Raw genomic sequence first — 13,416 nt, 5'->3', positions numbered from 1 at the left:
CACCAGCAGGGGGTACTGTTTCCCCACCTCGTGTCACACAGCTCCTCAACCGCTTGGCTTGACCTGTCTCAGGATTCCCAGATTATTTTTCACAAACATGTTCGGGGGAGAGCGCGTACGCAGTCCCCCACTACCAGAAATTATGCAGTCGAGATTCCCGCATTTGGGGAATTCGCAAAGGTCAGCACAGCCGAAGTGCAATGGCCGAGCCTCGCCCTGGGTGAACCTCCTTCGTGATCAAGGTGTCTCCCCTGCCAGGTAAGTATGAGTTGGAAGGGAAACGGGTGCCCTCACCCAGGTGCCAGGGCTGCCGCAGTCACCCGCGGTAAGCAGACAGGCAGAAAAAAACAGCCAATGGAAGGGGCGGGCTGAAGGGAGCAAGCCCCACCTCCCACTCACCCATGCAGAAAGAAACAGCCAATGGAAGGGGCGGGCGGAAGGGAACCATCCCCACCTCCCACTCACCCATCCCCCCACCCCTCCCTTGCCCTGCCCCTTGAAGAGAGAGAGACACAGAGAAAGAGAGAGAGAGAGAGAGAGAGACAATACCTACAGTAACAATAAACTGAAACTGACCACAAAAAACTAAGGAGGAATCGCAAATCAAGCTGAGCTACTGGGCAGAGCGGTGTCATCTATAAGTAGCCTATGACCCACAGCTTCCTTCGCTTACGGCCATACCACCCTGAACACGCCCGATCTCGTCCGATCTCGGAAGCTAAGCAGGGTCGGGCCTGGTTAGTACTTGGATGGGAGACCGCCTGGGAATACCAGGTGCTGTAAGCTTTTTTTTCCTCTTCTCTCACCAGCAGGGGGTACTGTTTCCCCACCTCGTGTCACACAGCTCCTCAACCGCTTGGCTTGACCTGTCTCAGGATTCCCAGATTATTTTTCACAAACATGTTCGGGGGAGAGCGCGTACGCAGTCCCCCACTACCAGAAATTATGCAGTCGAGATTCCCGCATTTGGGGAATTCGCAAAGGTCAGCACAGCCGAAGTGCAATGGCCGAGCCTCGCCCTGGGTGAACCTCCTTCGTGATCAAGGTGTCTCCCCTGCCAGGTAAGTATGAGTTGGAAGGGAAACGGGTGCCCTCACCCATTTGCCAGGGCTGCCGCAGTCACCCGCGGTGAGCAGACAGGCAGAAAAAAACAGCCAATGGAAGGGGCGGGCTGAAGGGAGCAAGCCCCACCTCCCACTCACCCATGCAGAAAGAAACAGCCAATGGAAGGGGCGGGCGGAAGGGAACCATCCCCACCTCCCACTCACCCATCCCCCCACCCCTCCCTTGCCCTGCCCCTTGAAGAGAGAGAGACACAGAGAAAGAGAGAGAGAGACAATACCTACAGTAACAATAAACTGAAACTGACCACAAAAAACTAAGGAGGAATCGCAAATCAAGCTGAGCAACTGGGCAGAGCGGTGTCATCTATAAGTAGCCTATGACCCACAGCTTCCTTCGCTTACGGCCATACCACCCTGAACACGCCCGATCTCGTCCGATCTCGGAAGCTAAGCAGGGTCGGGCCTGGTTAGTACTTGGATGGGAGACCGCCTGGGAATACCAGGTGCTGTAAGCTTTTTTTTCCTCTTCTCTCACCAGCAGGGGGTACTGTTTCCCCACCTCGTGTCACACAGCTCCTCAACCGCTTGGCTTGACCTGTCTCAGGATTCCCAGATTATTTTTCACAAACATGTTCGGGGGAGAGCGCGTACGCAGTCCCCCACTACCAGAAATTATGCAGTCGAGATTCCCGCATTTGGGGAATTCGCAAAGGTCAGCACAGCCGAAGTGCAATGGCCGAGCCTCGCCCTGGGTGAACCTCCTTCGTGATCGAGGTGTCTCCCCTGCCAGGTAAGTATGAGTTGGAAGGGAAACGGGTGCCCTCACCCAGGTGCCAGGGCTGCCGCAGTCACCCGCGGTAAGCAGACAGGCAGAAAAAAACAGCCAATGGAAGGGGCGGGCTGAAGGGAGCAAGCCCCACCTCCCACTCACCCATGCAGAAAGAAACAGCCAATGGAAGGGGCGGGCGGAAGGGAACCATCCCCACCTCCCACTCACCCATCCCCCCACCCCTCCCTTGCCCTGCCCCTTGAAGAGAGAGAGACACAGAGAAAGAGAGAGAGAGAGAGAGAGAGACAATACCTACAGTAACAATAAACTGAAACTGACCACAAAAAACTAAGGAGGAATCGCAAATCAAGCTGAGCTACTGGGCAGAGCGGTGTCATCTATAAGTAGCCTATGACCCACAGCTTCCTTCGCTTACGGCCATACCACCCTGAACACGCCCGATCTCGTCCGATCTCGGAAGCTAAGCAGGGTCGGGCCTGGTTAGTACTTGGATGGGAGACCGCCTGGGAATACCAGGTGCTGTAAGCTTTTTTTTCCTCTTCTCTCACCAGCAGGGGGTACTGTTTCCCCACCTCGTGTCACACAGCTCCTCAACCGCTTGGCTTGACCTGTCTCAGGATTCCCAGATTATTTTTCACAAACATGTTCGGGGGAGAGCGCGTACGCAGTCCCCCACTACCAGAAATTATGCAGTCGAGATTCCCGCATTTGGGGAATTCGCAAAGGTCAGCACAGCCGAAGTGCAATGGCCGAGCCTCGCCCTGGGTGAACCTCCTTCGTGATCAAGGTGTCTCCCCTGCCAGGTAAGTATGAGTTGGAAGGGAAACGGGTGCCCTCACCCAGGTGCCAGGGCTGCCGCAGTCACCCGCGGTGAGCAGACAGGCAGAAAAAAACAGCCAATGGAAGGGGCGGGCTGAAGGGAGCAAGCCCCACCTCCCACTCACCCATGCAGAAAGAAACAGCCAATGGAAGGGGCGGGCGGAAGGGAACCATCCCCACCTCCCACTCACCCATCCCCCCACCCCTCCCTTGCCCTGCCCCTTGAAGAGAGAGAGACACAGAGAAAGAGAGAGAGAGAGAGAGAGAGACAATACCTACAGTAACAATAAACTGAAACTGACCACAAAAAACTAAGGAGGAATCGCAAATCAAGCTGAGCTACTGGGCAGAGCGGTGTCATCTATAAGTAGCCTATGACCCACAGCTTCCTTCGCTTACGGCCATACCACCCTGAACACGCCCGATCTCGTCCGATCTCGGAAGCTAAGCAGGGTCGGGCCTGGTTAGTACTTGGATGGGAGACCGCCTGGGAATACCAGGTGCTGTAAGCTTTTTTTTCCTCTTCTCTCACCAGCAGGGGGTACTGTTTCCCCACCTCGTGTCACACAGCTCCTCAACCGCTTGGCTTGACCTGTCTCAGGATTCCCAGATTATTTTTCACAAACATGTTCGGGGGAGAGCGCGTACGCAGTCCCCCACTACCAGAAATTATGCAGTCGAGATTCCCGCATTTGGGGAATTCGCAAAGGTCAGCACAGCCGAAGTGCAATGGCCGAGCCTCGCCCTGGGTGAACCTCCTTCGTGATCAAGGTGTCTCCCCTGCCAGGTAAGTATGAGTTGGAAGGGAAACGGGTGCCCTCACCCAGGTGCCAGGGCTGCCGCAGTCACCCGCGGTGAGCAGACAGGCAGAAAAAAACAGCCAATGGAAGGGGCGGGCTGAAGGGAGCAAGCCCCACCTCCCACTCACCCATGCAGAAAGAAACAGCCAATGGAAGGGGCGGGCGGAAGGGAACCATCCCCACCTCCCACTCACCCATCCCCCCACCCCTCCCTTGCCCTGCCCCTTGAAGAGAGAGAGACACAGAGAAAGAGAGAGAGAGAGAGAGAGAGACAATACCTACAGTAACAATAAACTGAAACTGACCACAAAAAACTAAGGAGGAATCGCAAATCAAGCTGAGCTACTGGGCAGAGCGGTGTCATCTATAAGTAGCCTATGACCCACAGCTTCCTTCGCTTACGGCCATACCACCCTGAACACGCCCGATCTCGTCCGATCTCGGAAGCTAAGCAGGGTCGGGCCTGGTTAGTACTTGGATGGGAGACCGCCTGGGAATACCAGGTGCTGTAAGCTTTTTTTTCCTCTTCTCTCACCAGCAGGGGGTACTGTTTCCCCACCTCGTGTCACACAGCTCCTCAACCGCTTGGCTTGACCTGTCTCAGGATTCCCAGATTATTTTTCACAAACATGTTCGGGGGAGAGCGCGTACGCAGTCCCCCACTACCAGAAATTATGCAGTCGAGATTCCCGCATTTGGGGAATTCGCAAAGGTCAGCACAGCCGAAGTGCAATGGCCGAGCCTCGCCCTGGGTGAACCTCCTTCGTGATCAAGGTGTCTCCCCTGCCAGGTAAGTATGAGTTGGAAGGGAAACGGGTGCCCTCACCCAGGTGCCAGGGCTGCCGCAGTCACCCGCGGTAAGCAGACAGGCAGAAAAAAACAGCCAATGGAAGGGGCGGGCTGAAGGGAGCAAGCCCCACCTCCCACTCACCCATGCAGAAAGAAACAGCCAATGGAAGGGGCGGGCGGAAGGGAACCATCCCCACCTCCCACTCACCCATCCCCCCACCCCTCCCTTGCCCTGCCCCTTGAAGAGAGAGAGACACAGAGAAAGAGAGAGAGAGAGAGAGAGAGACAATACCTACAGTAACAATAAACTGAAACTGACCACAAAAAACTAAGGAGGAATCGCAAATCAAGCTGAGCTACTGGGCAGAGCGGTGTCATCTATAAGTAGCCTATGACCCACAGCTTCCTTCGCTTACGGCCATACCACCCTGAACACGCCCGATCTCGTCCGATCTCGGAAGCTAAGCAGGGTCGGGCCTGGTTAGTACTTGGATGGGAGACCGCCTGGGAATACCAGGTGCTGTAAGCTTTTTTTTCCTCTTCTCTCACCAGCAGGGGGTACTGTTTCCCCACCTCGTGTCACACAGCTCCTCAACCGCTTGGCTTGACCTGTCTCAGGATTCCCAGATTATTTTTCACAAACATGTTCGGGGGAGAGCGCGTACGCAGTCCCCCACTACCAGAAATTATGCAGTCGAGATTCCCGCATTTGGGGAATTCGCAAAGGTCAGCACAGCCGAAGTGCAATGGCCGAGCCTCGCCCTGGGTGAACCTCCTTCGTGATCAAGGTGTCTCCCCTGCCAGGTAAGTATGAGTTGGAAGGGAAACGGGTGCCCTCACCCATTTGCCAGGGCTGCCGCAGTCACCCGCGGTGAGCAGACAGGCAGAAAAAAACAGCCAATGGAAGGGGCGGGCTGAAGGGAGCAAGCCCCACCTCCCACTCACCCATGCAGAAAGAAACAGCCAATGGAAGGGGCGGGCGGAAGGGAACCATCCCCACCTCCCACTCACCCATCCCCCCACCCCTCCCTTGCCCTGCCCCTTGAAGAGAGAGAGACACAGAGAAAGAGAGAGAGAGACAATACCTACAGTAACAATAAACTGAAACTGACCACAAAAAACTAAGGAGGAATCGCAAATCAAGCTGAGCAACTGGGCAGAGCGGTGTCATCTATAAGTAGCCTATGACCCACAGCTTCCTTCGCTTACGGCCATACCACCCTGAACACGCCCGATCTCGTCCGATCTCGGAAGCTAAGCAGGGTCGGGCCTGGTTAGTACTTGGATGGGAGACCGCCTGGGAATACCAGGTGCTGTAAGCTTTTTTTTCCTCTTCTCTCACCAGCAGGGGGTACTGTTTCCCCACCTCGTGTCACACAGCTCCTCAACCGCTTGGCTTGACCTGTCTCAGGATTCCCAGATTATTTTTCACAAACATGTTCGGGGGAGAGCGCGTACGCAGTCCCCCACTACCAGAAATTATGCAGTCGAGATTCCCGCATTTGGGGAATTCGCAAAGGTCAGCACAGCCGAAGTGCAATGGCCGAGCCTCGCCCTGGGTGAACCTCCTTCGTGATCGAGGTGTCTCCCCTGCCAGGTAAGTATGAGTTGGAAGGGAAACGGGTGCCCTCACCCAGGTGCCAGGGCTGCCGCAGTCACCCGCGGTAAGCAGACAGGCAGAAAAAAACAGCCAATGGAAGGGGCGGGCTGAAGGGAGCAAGCCCCACCTCCCACTCACCCATGCAGAAAGAAACAGCCAATGGAAGGGGCGGGCGGAAGGGAACCATCCCCACCTCCCACTCACCCATCCCCCCACCCCTCCCTTGCCCTGCCCCTTGAAGAGAGAGAGACACAGAGAAAGAGAGAGAGAGAGAGAGAGAGACAATACCTACAGTAACAATAAACTGAAACTGACCACAAAAAACTAAGGAGGAATCGCAAATCAAGCTGAGCTACTGGGCAGAGCGGTGTCATCTATAAGTAGCCTATGACCCACAGCTTCCTTCGCTTACGGCCATACCACCCTGAACACGCCCGATCTCGTCCGATCTCGGAAGCTAAGCAGGGTCGGGCCTGGTTAGTACTTGGATGGGAGACCGCCTGGGAATACCAGGTGCTGTAAGCTTTTTTTTCCTCTTCTCTCACCAGCAGGGGGTACTGTTTCCCCACCTCGTGTCACACAGCTCCTCAACCGCTTGGCTTGACCTGTCTCAGGATTCCCAGATTATTTTTCACAAACATGTTCGGGGGAGAGCGCGTACGCAGTCCCCCACTACCAGAAATTATGCAGTCGAGATTCCCGCATTTGGGGAATTCGCAAAGGTCAGCACAGCCGAAGTGCAATGGCCGAGCCTCGCCCTGGGTGAACCTCCTTCGTGATCAAGGTGTCTCCCCTGCCAGGTAAGTATGAGTTGGAAGGGAAACGGGTGCCCTCACCCAGTTGCCAGGGCTGCCGCAGTCACCCGCGGTGAGCAGACAGGCAGAAAAAAACAGCCAATGGAAGGGGCGGGCTGAAGGGAGCAAGCCCCACCTCCCACTCACCCATGCAGAAAGAAACAGCCAATGGAAGGGGCGGGCGGAAGGGAACCATCCCCACCTCCCACTCACCCATCCCCCCACCCCTCCCTTGCCCTGCCCCTTGAAGAGAGAGAGACACAGAGAAAGAGAGAGAGAGAGAGAGACAATACCTACAGTAACAATAAACTGAAACTGACCACAAAAAACTAAGGAGGAATCGCAAATCAAGCTGAGCAACTGGGCAGAGCGGTGTCATCTATAAGTAGCCTATGACCCACAGCTTCCTTCGCTTACGGCCATACCACCCTGAACACGCCCGATCTCGTCCGATCTCGGAAGCTAAACAGGGTCGGGCCTGGTTAGTACTTGGATGGGAGACCGCCTGGGAATACCAGGTGCTGTAAGCTTTTTTTTCCTCTTCTCTCACCAGCAGGGGGTACTGTTTCCCCACCTCGTGTCACACAGCTCCTCAACCGCTTGGCTTGACCTGTCTCAGGATTCCCAGATTATTTTTCACAAACATGTTCGGGGGAGAGCGCGTACGCAGTCCCCCACTACCAGAAATTATGCAGTCGAGATTCCCGCATTTGGGGAATTCGCAAAGGTCAGCACAGCCGAAGTGCAATGGCCGAGCCTCGCCCTGGGTGAACCTCCTTCGTGATCAAGGTGTCTCCCCTGCCAGGTAAGTATGAGTTGGAAGGGAAACGGGTGCCCTCACCCAGGTGCCAGGGCTGCCGCAGTCACCCGCGGTGAGCAGACAGGCAGAAAAAAACAGCCAATGGAAGGGGCGGGCTGAAGGGAGCAAGCCCCACCTCCCACTCACCCATGCAGAAAGAAACAGCCAATGGAAGGGGCGGGCGGAAGGGAACCATCCCCACCTCCCACTCACCCATCCCCCCACCCCTCCCTTGCCCTGCCCCTTGAAGAGAGAGAGACACAGAGAAAGAGAGAGAGAGAGAGAGAGAGACAATACCTACAGTAACAATAAACTGAAACTGACCACAAAAAACTAAGGAGGAATCGCAAATCAAGCTGAGCTACTGGGCAGAGCGGTGTCATCTATAAGTAGCCTATGACCCACAGCTTCCTTCGCTTACGGCCATACCACCCTGAACACGCCCGATCTCGTCCGATCTCGGAAGCTAAGCAGGGTCGGGCCTGGTTAATACTTGGATGGGAGACCGCCTGGGAATACCAGGTGCTGTAAGCTTTTTTTTCCTCTTCTCTCACCAGCAGGGGGTACTGTTTCCCCACCTCGTGTCACACAGCTCCTCAACCGCTTGGCTTGACCTGTCTCAGGATTCCCAGATTATTTTTCACAAACATGTTCGGGGGAGAGCGCGTACGCAGTCCCCCACTACCAGAAATTATGCAGTCGAGATTCCCGCATTTGGGGAATTCGCAAAGGTCAGCACAGCCGAAGTGCAATGGCCGAGCCTCGCCCTGGGTGAACCTCCTTCGTGATCAAGGTGTCTCCCCTGCCAGGTAAGTATGAGTTGGAAGGGAAACGGGTGCCCTCACCCAGTTGCCAGGGCTGCCGCAGTCACCCGCGGTGAGCAGACAGGCAGAAAAAAACAGCCAATGGAAGGGGCGGGCTGAAGGGAGCAAGCCCCACCTCCCACTCACCCATGCAGAAAGAAACAGCCAATGGAAGGGGCGGGCGGAAGGGAACCATCCCCACCTCCCACTCACCCATCCCCCCACCCCTCCCTTGCCCTGCCCCTTGAAGAGAGAGAGACACAGAGAAAGAGAGAGAGAGACAATACCTACAGTAACAATAAACTGAAACTGACCACAAAAAACTAAGGAGGAATCGCAAATCAAGCTGAGCAACTGGGCAGAGCGGTGTCATCTATAAGTAGCCTATGACCCACAGCTTCCTTCGCTTACGGCCATACCACCCTGAACACGCCCGATCTCGTCCGATCTCGGAAGCTAAGCAGGGTCGGGCCTGGTTAGTACTTGGATGGGAGACCGCCTGGGAATACCAGGTGCTGTAAGCTTTTTTTTCCTCTTCTCTCACCAGCAGGGGGTACTGTTTCCCCACCTCGTGTCACACAGCTCCTCAACCGCTTGGCTTGACCTGTCTCAGGATTCCCAGATTATTTTTCACAAACATGTTCGGGGGAGAGCGCGTACGCAGTCCCCCACTACCAGAAATTATGCAGTCGAGATTCCCGCATTTGGGGAATTCGCAAAGGTCAGCACAGCCGAAGTGCAATGGCCGAGCCTCGCCCTGGGTGAACCTCCTTCGTGATCAAGGTGTCTCCCCTGCCAGGTAAGTATGAGTTGGAAGGGAAACGGGTGCCCTCACCCAGGTGCCAGGGCTGCCGCAGTCACCCGCGGTGAGCAGACAGGCAGAAAAAAACAGCCAATGGAAGGGGCGGGCTGAAGGGAGCAAGCCCCACCTCCCACTCACCCATGCAGAAAGAAACAGCCAATGGAAGGGGCGGGCGGAAGGGAACCATCCCCACCTCCCACTCACCCATCCCCCCACCCCTCCCTTGCCCTGCCCCTTGAAGAGAGAGAGACACAGAGAAAGAGAGAGAGAGAGAGAGAGAGACAATACCTACAGTAACAATAAACTGAAACTGACCACAAAAAACTAAGGAGGAATCGCAAATCAAGCTGAGCTACTGGGCAGAGCGGTGTCATCTATAAGTAGCCTATGACCCACAGCTTCCTTCGCTTACGGCCATACCACCCTGAACACGCCCGATCTCGTCCGATCTCGGAAGCTAAGCAGGGTCGGGCCTGGTTAATACTTGGATGGGAGACCGCCTGGGAATACCAGGTGCTGTAAGCTTTTTTTTCCTCTTCTCTCACCAGCAGGGGGTACTGTTTCCCCACCTCGTGTCACACAGCTCCTCAACCGCTTGGCTTGACCTGTCTCAGGATTCCCAGATTATTTTTCACAAACATGTTCGGGGGAGAGCGCGTACGCAGTCCCCCACTACCAGAAATTATGCAGTCGAGATTCCCGCATTTGGGGAATTCGCAAAGGTCAGCACAGCCGAAGTGCAATGGCCGAGCCTCGCCCTGGGTGAACCTTTTAAGCTTTTATTGGTTTTACCAAAATTAAAAACAGTTATTTACAGCATTGGTAAAAACTTCCACCACATTTCACCCAGTGTCGATACGTCAATCACAATCACCCTTTACCTCAAAACGAAAAACACAAATTCACCAGTGTGGGCCCTCCCTGCGCCAACCTAAACCCTCCAGGAAAGCGAGGAAAAACTCCTCACAAAAACTCTTTGAGAAAATTAAGAAGAAACCTCGGGAGGAGCCATTCGAGGGGGTATCCCCTCCTCCAGGGATGGTTGGGGGTGCTGCAGGTCGGGCCGAGTCCAAGTGCAGTGCAAATGATGTGTGTCTGAGGTGAGAGTTTCTGTAACGTTCCGGTAAGTGGGGTGGGGTGTGTGGGTGGCGGGGTTGGAGGGGCCAGACTTCTTGATGAGTGGGATGGGGGGGGGGTTTCTTGTGGCGGGGGGTGGGGGGTGTAGTGTCCTTTTCGGGGGCCCAGGGAGAGGGGTTCCAGGTGCTGCAGCTGGTGTGCCGGGGAGGGGCGATGACCGGTCCTTGGGGGGGGGGGGGGGGGGGGGGTAGAGGGTGCTGCTGCTGGGATGGTGTTGGCAAACTGGAACCCTGTGAGGTGATAGGGGGAGAGAGTGGAGAGGGGAGGAAAGGAGGGGGTGAGCAAGGGTAGTGGGGTGCAGGTGTAATGTGCTGTTGTACTTCCCTTGTGGCCTGGTGGGTTTCTCCTCTCCGGACCCTCGTACTGGGGACAGGTGTTGGTGTCCCTGGGTCTTCGGGCTTGGTGCCGGAACGGGTGAAGCGGTGGGGTGAGTGGAGTGGTGGCTGCCAGGGCGGTGGTGATGGTGTTGGGGGCGATGAGGGTGTTGGACGGGGAACGCCGCCGGCCTTCGGGGACGGAGCATGTAGTGCAGAGATGGTGTGGTGGCATGGGGGGCTGAGTTAGATGGACACGTCCTTCCACCTCTCCACCCCCCATGTGTCTCTGGCGGTGTCCGGGTTATTTTTAAAGTCCAGGATGGCGTAGTCCCTGAGGAGGAGAGTGATTCTCCTCCTCTGGACAATGAAAGGGTGGTCCTGTTGATGATAGACCCTGCTGTTCCTTGTCTCCCATATCACCTGCTTGACGGCGCTGACGATCCTCCACTGATGTTGTAGGCGGGGGGTCGTACAGCCCCCCGGAGGACCGAACAGGATGTCGTCCGCCGTCAAGCGAGGCAAGGTGTTGTTCCTGTAGAGGGAGACAGAGGGAACAAACAGGGCCCAGACCCGCCTGGCCACGGTGCACTTGACAAACAGGTGGTAAATGTTTTCAGTGTCAGTGCAACCGTGGGGGCAGAGCTCGGTACGGGCCATGCGCCGTCTATGCATGAATTCTCTGGTGGGGAGACAGCCGTGAGCAGTTGACCAATTCAAATCCTTTTGTTTATTGTTGATGCATTTATGGTTAATGTTTTCCCATACCTGTTGGATGTCCAGGGCCGGCCTGGCCTTGGGTGGTGTGGTGATGTCCTTCCCTCTGATGTGTGCCATGATGTCCTTGTATTTCCAGGAGGCCAGGCCGGCTGCAGGCAGACCCGTCCTGAAGGCAAAGTTCTTCCACTCCCTGTATACTTTTGGGGGGTCCCAGCAGTAGGGCACAGTGTGGTTGATGGTGGTGTTGGTGATACGGAGTGCTCTGAGTATGGGTGTGGCGAAGTACCTCTCAAAGGTTCCTGCCTTCCTGTCCGGTTTATGGATATTTGTGACCAGTCGTGAGAGGCCCTGTGCCCTAATGATGTTGAGGATGTCTGGGACCCCCTTCCCCCCCTTCTCCTCTGCGCTGAACATGATGGTCCTCTTCAAGCGCTCCATGGTGCTCCCCCAGACAAAGGTGAACATCAGGCGCTCGATGGTTTTGCTCGTCACCCTGTCCGGGGGAAACACCCTCCCGACGTAGAGGAGAATGGGGAGGATAATTGCCTTCAGGATCAAGATCTTGCCCGTTATTGTGAGGGACCGTGCACTCCATTGGGCGATCTTTTGCTTGGCATGGCTGATGGTGTTGGCCCAGGTCAGGGTCCCTTTCCCGTTGTTCTGGTAGATGACTCCGAGCAGCTTGATGTTGTCTGTCTTTACAGGGAAAGAGGTGGTGATGTCTTCTTTCCAGTGTTGCGACAGGTACAGTTCGCTCTTACCTCGATTGACCAGGGCGCCAGTGGCTGCACAGTAGTCGTCCACCACCTTCGTTGCCGCGGCGATGGACCGACTATCTGTGCCGACGATGGTGATGTCGTCCATGTACGCCACCACCCGGAGCCTCTCTCCCTGGGCCCCCGGGAGGTGATAACCCTGGATGTTCTGTGTAGCTCTGATTTTACGGAGGAAAGGCTCCAGGTAGATGACGTACAGCAGGGGTGCTAGGGGGCATCCTTGTCTGACCCCAGACCGGATGGGAAAGGGGTCTGTTAGCTGTCTGTTGACCAGGACTCTGCTTGTGATGTTGTTGTAGCAGAGCCTGGTCCAGTGGATGAGGTGTTGTGGGAAGTTCATCCTCCCTAGCACCTCCTGCAGGAAGCCATGGCTTACCCGGTCGAAGGCCTTCTCTTGGTCGAGGCAGAGGAGCGCGAAGGGGGACCTCCGCTCCTGGGAGTGGAAGATGAGGTCTCTCACCAGGAGCAGGTTGTCGTTTATGGACCTTCCGGGGACGCCGCAGGTCTGGTCCGGGTTGATGATTGCGGGGAGGTGTGTTTGGAAGCGCCACATGAGGGCCTTCGTGAGGATTTTGTAGTCGGAACAGAGGAGGTTGATGGGGCGCCAATTCCGGAGGTCCTTGAGGTCCCCCTTCTTGGGTATTAGTGTTACTGTACTCTGTCTCATCGATTCTCCTAGCCTCCTTTCCCTGTAGACCGCTCGGAGGACCTGGGCCAGATCGCCCTTGATGAGTTCCCAGAAGGCCTGATAGAATTCCGCCGGGATCCCGTCCGGTCCCGGGGCCTTCTGGGTGTTCATGGCGTGCACGGCCCGGGTGAGCTCCTCCAGACTCAGCTCTGGTTCCTCGCCCTCGCCCCCCTCTTTGATTTGGTCCAGACCGTCGAGGAAGGTTTCCGCCAGAGTCCCGTCCGCCGGCTTGGTGTCGAACAGCCGGCCGTAGAACTCCTCGGTCACCCTCCTGATGTCGTCGCTGTCTGTGACGGTCTGGCCGCTGGTGTTATAGAGGGACAGGATGCCTTGTTGTTTAGACCGTGCCCTGCGGAAGAAGTATTTGGTGCATTTCTCCTCCTCCTCCAGGCCCTTGAGTTTATCCCTGAAAGTCTTCCTCTCCTGTTCTTCCCGATAGAGTGTGGCCAGGTGCTCCTTGGTCTCTGACAGCTCCCGGGTCACGTCGAATCCTCTGAGTTGGAGGAGGCTCAGGCGTTGCAGGGCCCCGTTGTGGTGGTAGAAACGGGCCCTCTGTTCCCGAGCCTTCCTCCTTCCCACCCCTCCGAAGAACCCCTTGACCCGGGACTTGACCATTTCCCACCACTCTATCGGGGATGTAAATAGTTCTTTCAGGGTCCTCCACTCCAGGTAGCGCCTGGAGAAGGAGTGGCTGATGGAGGGGTCCTGGAGTACAGATGTG

General features: G+C 56.0%; 25 non-coding genes across 25 annotated transcripts; 12 read left to right on the top strand and 13 right to left on the bottom strand.

The window, feature by feature from the left end:
• Positions 1-102: 102 nt before the first annotated feature.
• On the bottom strand, positions 103-266 carry LOC136934898 (U1 spliceosomal RNA). The gene has a single exon (XR_010874909.1). It is a non-coding gene; the product is annotated as a U1 spliceosomal RNA (small nuclear RNA).
• A 401-nt stretch (positions 267-667) lies between these two features.
• On the top strand, positions 668-786 carry LOC136934909 (5S ribosomal RNA). Its single transcript, XR_010874910.1, has one exon. It is a non-coding gene; the product is annotated as a 5S ribosomal RNA (ribosomal RNA).
• A 119-nt stretch (positions 787-905) lies between these two features.
• LOC136934887 (U1 spliceosomal RNA) lies at positions 906-1,069 on the bottom strand. Its single transcript, XR_010874908.1, has one exon. It is a non-coding gene; the product is annotated as a U1 spliceosomal RNA (small nuclear RNA).
• A 391-nt stretch (positions 1,070-1,460) lies between these two features.
• LOC136934787 (5S ribosomal RNA) lies at positions 1,461-1,579 on the top strand. The gene has a single exon (XR_010874899.1). It is a non-coding gene; the product is annotated as a 5S ribosomal RNA (ribosomal RNA).
• A 119-nt stretch (positions 1,580-1,698) lies between these two features.
• Positions 1,699-1,862, bottom strand: LOC136934743 (U1 spliceosomal RNA). Its single transcript, XR_010874895.1, has one exon. It is a non-coding gene; the product is annotated as a U1 spliceosomal RNA (small nuclear RNA).
• A 401-nt stretch (positions 1,863-2,263) lies between these two features.
• On the top strand, positions 2,264-2,382 carry LOC136934666 (5S ribosomal RNA). Its single transcript, XR_010874889.1, has one exon. It is a non-coding gene; the product is annotated as a 5S ribosomal RNA (ribosomal RNA).
• A 119-nt stretch (positions 2,383-2,501) lies between these two features.
• Positions 2,502-2,665, bottom strand: LOC136934876 (U1 spliceosomal RNA). The gene has a single exon (XR_010874907.1). It is a non-coding gene; the product is annotated as a U1 spliceosomal RNA (small nuclear RNA).
• Positions 2,666-3,066: 401 nt separating this feature from the next.
• Positions 3,067-3,185, top strand: LOC136934544 (5S ribosomal RNA). The gene has a single exon (XR_010874878.1). It is a non-coding gene; the product is annotated as a 5S ribosomal RNA (ribosomal RNA).
• A 119-nt stretch (positions 3,186-3,304) lies between these two features.
• Positions 3,305-3,468, bottom strand: LOC136934864 (U1 spliceosomal RNA). Its single transcript, XR_010874906.1, has one exon. It is a non-coding gene; the product is annotated as a U1 spliceosomal RNA (small nuclear RNA).
• Positions 3,469-3,869: 401 nt separating this feature from the next.
• Positions 3,870-3,988, top strand: LOC136934422 (5S ribosomal RNA). The gene has a single exon (XR_010874867.1). It is a non-coding gene; the product is annotated as a 5S ribosomal RNA (ribosomal RNA).
• Positions 3,989-4,107: 119 nt separating this feature from the next.
• LOC136934853 (U1 spliceosomal RNA) lies at positions 4,108-4,271 on the bottom strand. The gene has a single exon (XR_010874905.1). It is a non-coding gene; the product is annotated as a U1 spliceosomal RNA (small nuclear RNA).
• A 401-nt stretch (positions 4,272-4,672) lies between these two features.
• Positions 4,673-4,791, top strand: LOC136934301 (5S ribosomal RNA). The gene has a single exon (XR_010874856.1). It is a non-coding gene; the product is annotated as a 5S ribosomal RNA (ribosomal RNA).
• Positions 4,792-4,910: 119 nt separating this feature from the next.
• Positions 4,911-5,074, bottom strand: LOC136934842 (U1 spliceosomal RNA). Its single transcript, XR_010874904.1, has one exon. It is a non-coding gene; the product is annotated as a U1 spliceosomal RNA (small nuclear RNA).
• A 391-nt stretch (positions 5,075-5,465) lies between these two features.
• Positions 5,466-5,584, top strand: LOC136935986 (5S ribosomal RNA). The gene has a single exon (XR_010875030.1). It is a non-coding gene; the product is annotated as a 5S ribosomal RNA (ribosomal RNA).
• A 119-nt stretch (positions 5,585-5,703) lies between these two features.
• On the bottom strand, positions 5,704-5,867 carry LOC136934732 (U1 spliceosomal RNA). Its single transcript, XR_010874894.1, has one exon. It is a non-coding gene; the product is annotated as a U1 spliceosomal RNA (small nuclear RNA).
• A 401-nt stretch (positions 5,868-6,268) lies between these two features.
• On the top strand, positions 6,269-6,387 carry LOC136935919 (5S ribosomal RNA). The gene has a single exon (XR_010875017.1). It is a non-coding gene; the product is annotated as a 5S ribosomal RNA (ribosomal RNA).
• A 119-nt stretch (positions 6,388-6,506) lies between these two features.
• LOC136934831 (U1 spliceosomal RNA) lies at positions 6,507-6,670 on the bottom strand. Its single transcript, XR_010874903.1, has one exon. It is a non-coding gene; the product is annotated as a U1 spliceosomal RNA (small nuclear RNA).
• Positions 6,671-7,067: 397 nt separating this feature from the next.
• On the top strand, positions 7,068-7,186 carry LOC136934677 (5S ribosomal RNA). The gene has a single exon (XR_010874890.1). It is a non-coding gene; the product is annotated as a 5S ribosomal RNA (ribosomal RNA).
• Positions 7,187-7,305: 119 nt separating this feature from the next.
• On the bottom strand, positions 7,306-7,469 carry LOC136934820 (U1 spliceosomal RNA). The gene has a single exon (XR_010874902.1). It is a non-coding gene; the product is annotated as a U1 spliceosomal RNA (small nuclear RNA).
• Positions 7,470-7,870: 401 nt separating this feature from the next.
• On the top strand, positions 7,871-7,989 carry LOC136934710 (5S ribosomal RNA). Its single transcript, XR_010874893.1, has one exon. It is a non-coding gene; the product is annotated as a 5S ribosomal RNA (ribosomal RNA).
• A 119-nt stretch (positions 7,990-8,108) lies between these two features.
• LOC136934809 (U1 spliceosomal RNA) lies at positions 8,109-8,272 on the bottom strand. Its single transcript, XR_010874901.1, has one exon. It is a non-coding gene; the product is annotated as a U1 spliceosomal RNA (small nuclear RNA).
• Positions 8,273-8,663: 391 nt separating this feature from the next.
• LOC136935862 (5S ribosomal RNA) lies at positions 8,664-8,782 on the top strand. Its single transcript, XR_010875006.1, has one exon. It is a non-coding gene; the product is annotated as a 5S ribosomal RNA (ribosomal RNA).
• Positions 8,783-8,901: 119 nt separating this feature from the next.
• On the bottom strand, positions 8,902-9,065 carry LOC136934798 (U1 spliceosomal RNA). The gene has a single exon (XR_010874900.1). It is a non-coding gene; the product is annotated as a U1 spliceosomal RNA (small nuclear RNA).
• Positions 9,066-9,466: 401 nt separating this feature from the next.
• On the top strand, positions 9,467-9,585 carry LOC136934699 (5S ribosomal RNA). The gene has a single exon (XR_010874892.1). It is a non-coding gene; the product is annotated as a 5S ribosomal RNA (ribosomal RNA).
• Positions 9,586-9,704: 119 nt separating this feature from the next.
• Positions 9,705-9,861, bottom strand: LOC136935672 (U1 spliceosomal RNA). The gene has a single exon (XR_010874979.1). It is a non-coding gene; the product is annotated as a U1 spliceosomal RNA (small nuclear RNA).
• Between the last annotated feature and the right edge of the window lie 3,555 nt (positions 9,862-13,416).

This window comes from Osmerus mordax, chromosome 2, assembly GCF_038355195.1.
Source record: "Osmerus mordax isolate fOsmMor3 chromosome 2, fOsmMor3.pri, whole genome shotgun sequence".
Classification (NCBI taxonomy): Eukaryota; Metazoa; Chordata; class Actinopteri; order Osmeriformes; family Osmeridae; genus Osmerus; species Osmerus mordax.
The sequence above is the reverse complement of the archived record's forward strand: the minus strand, read 5'-3'. Positions and strand labels throughout refer to the sequence as shown.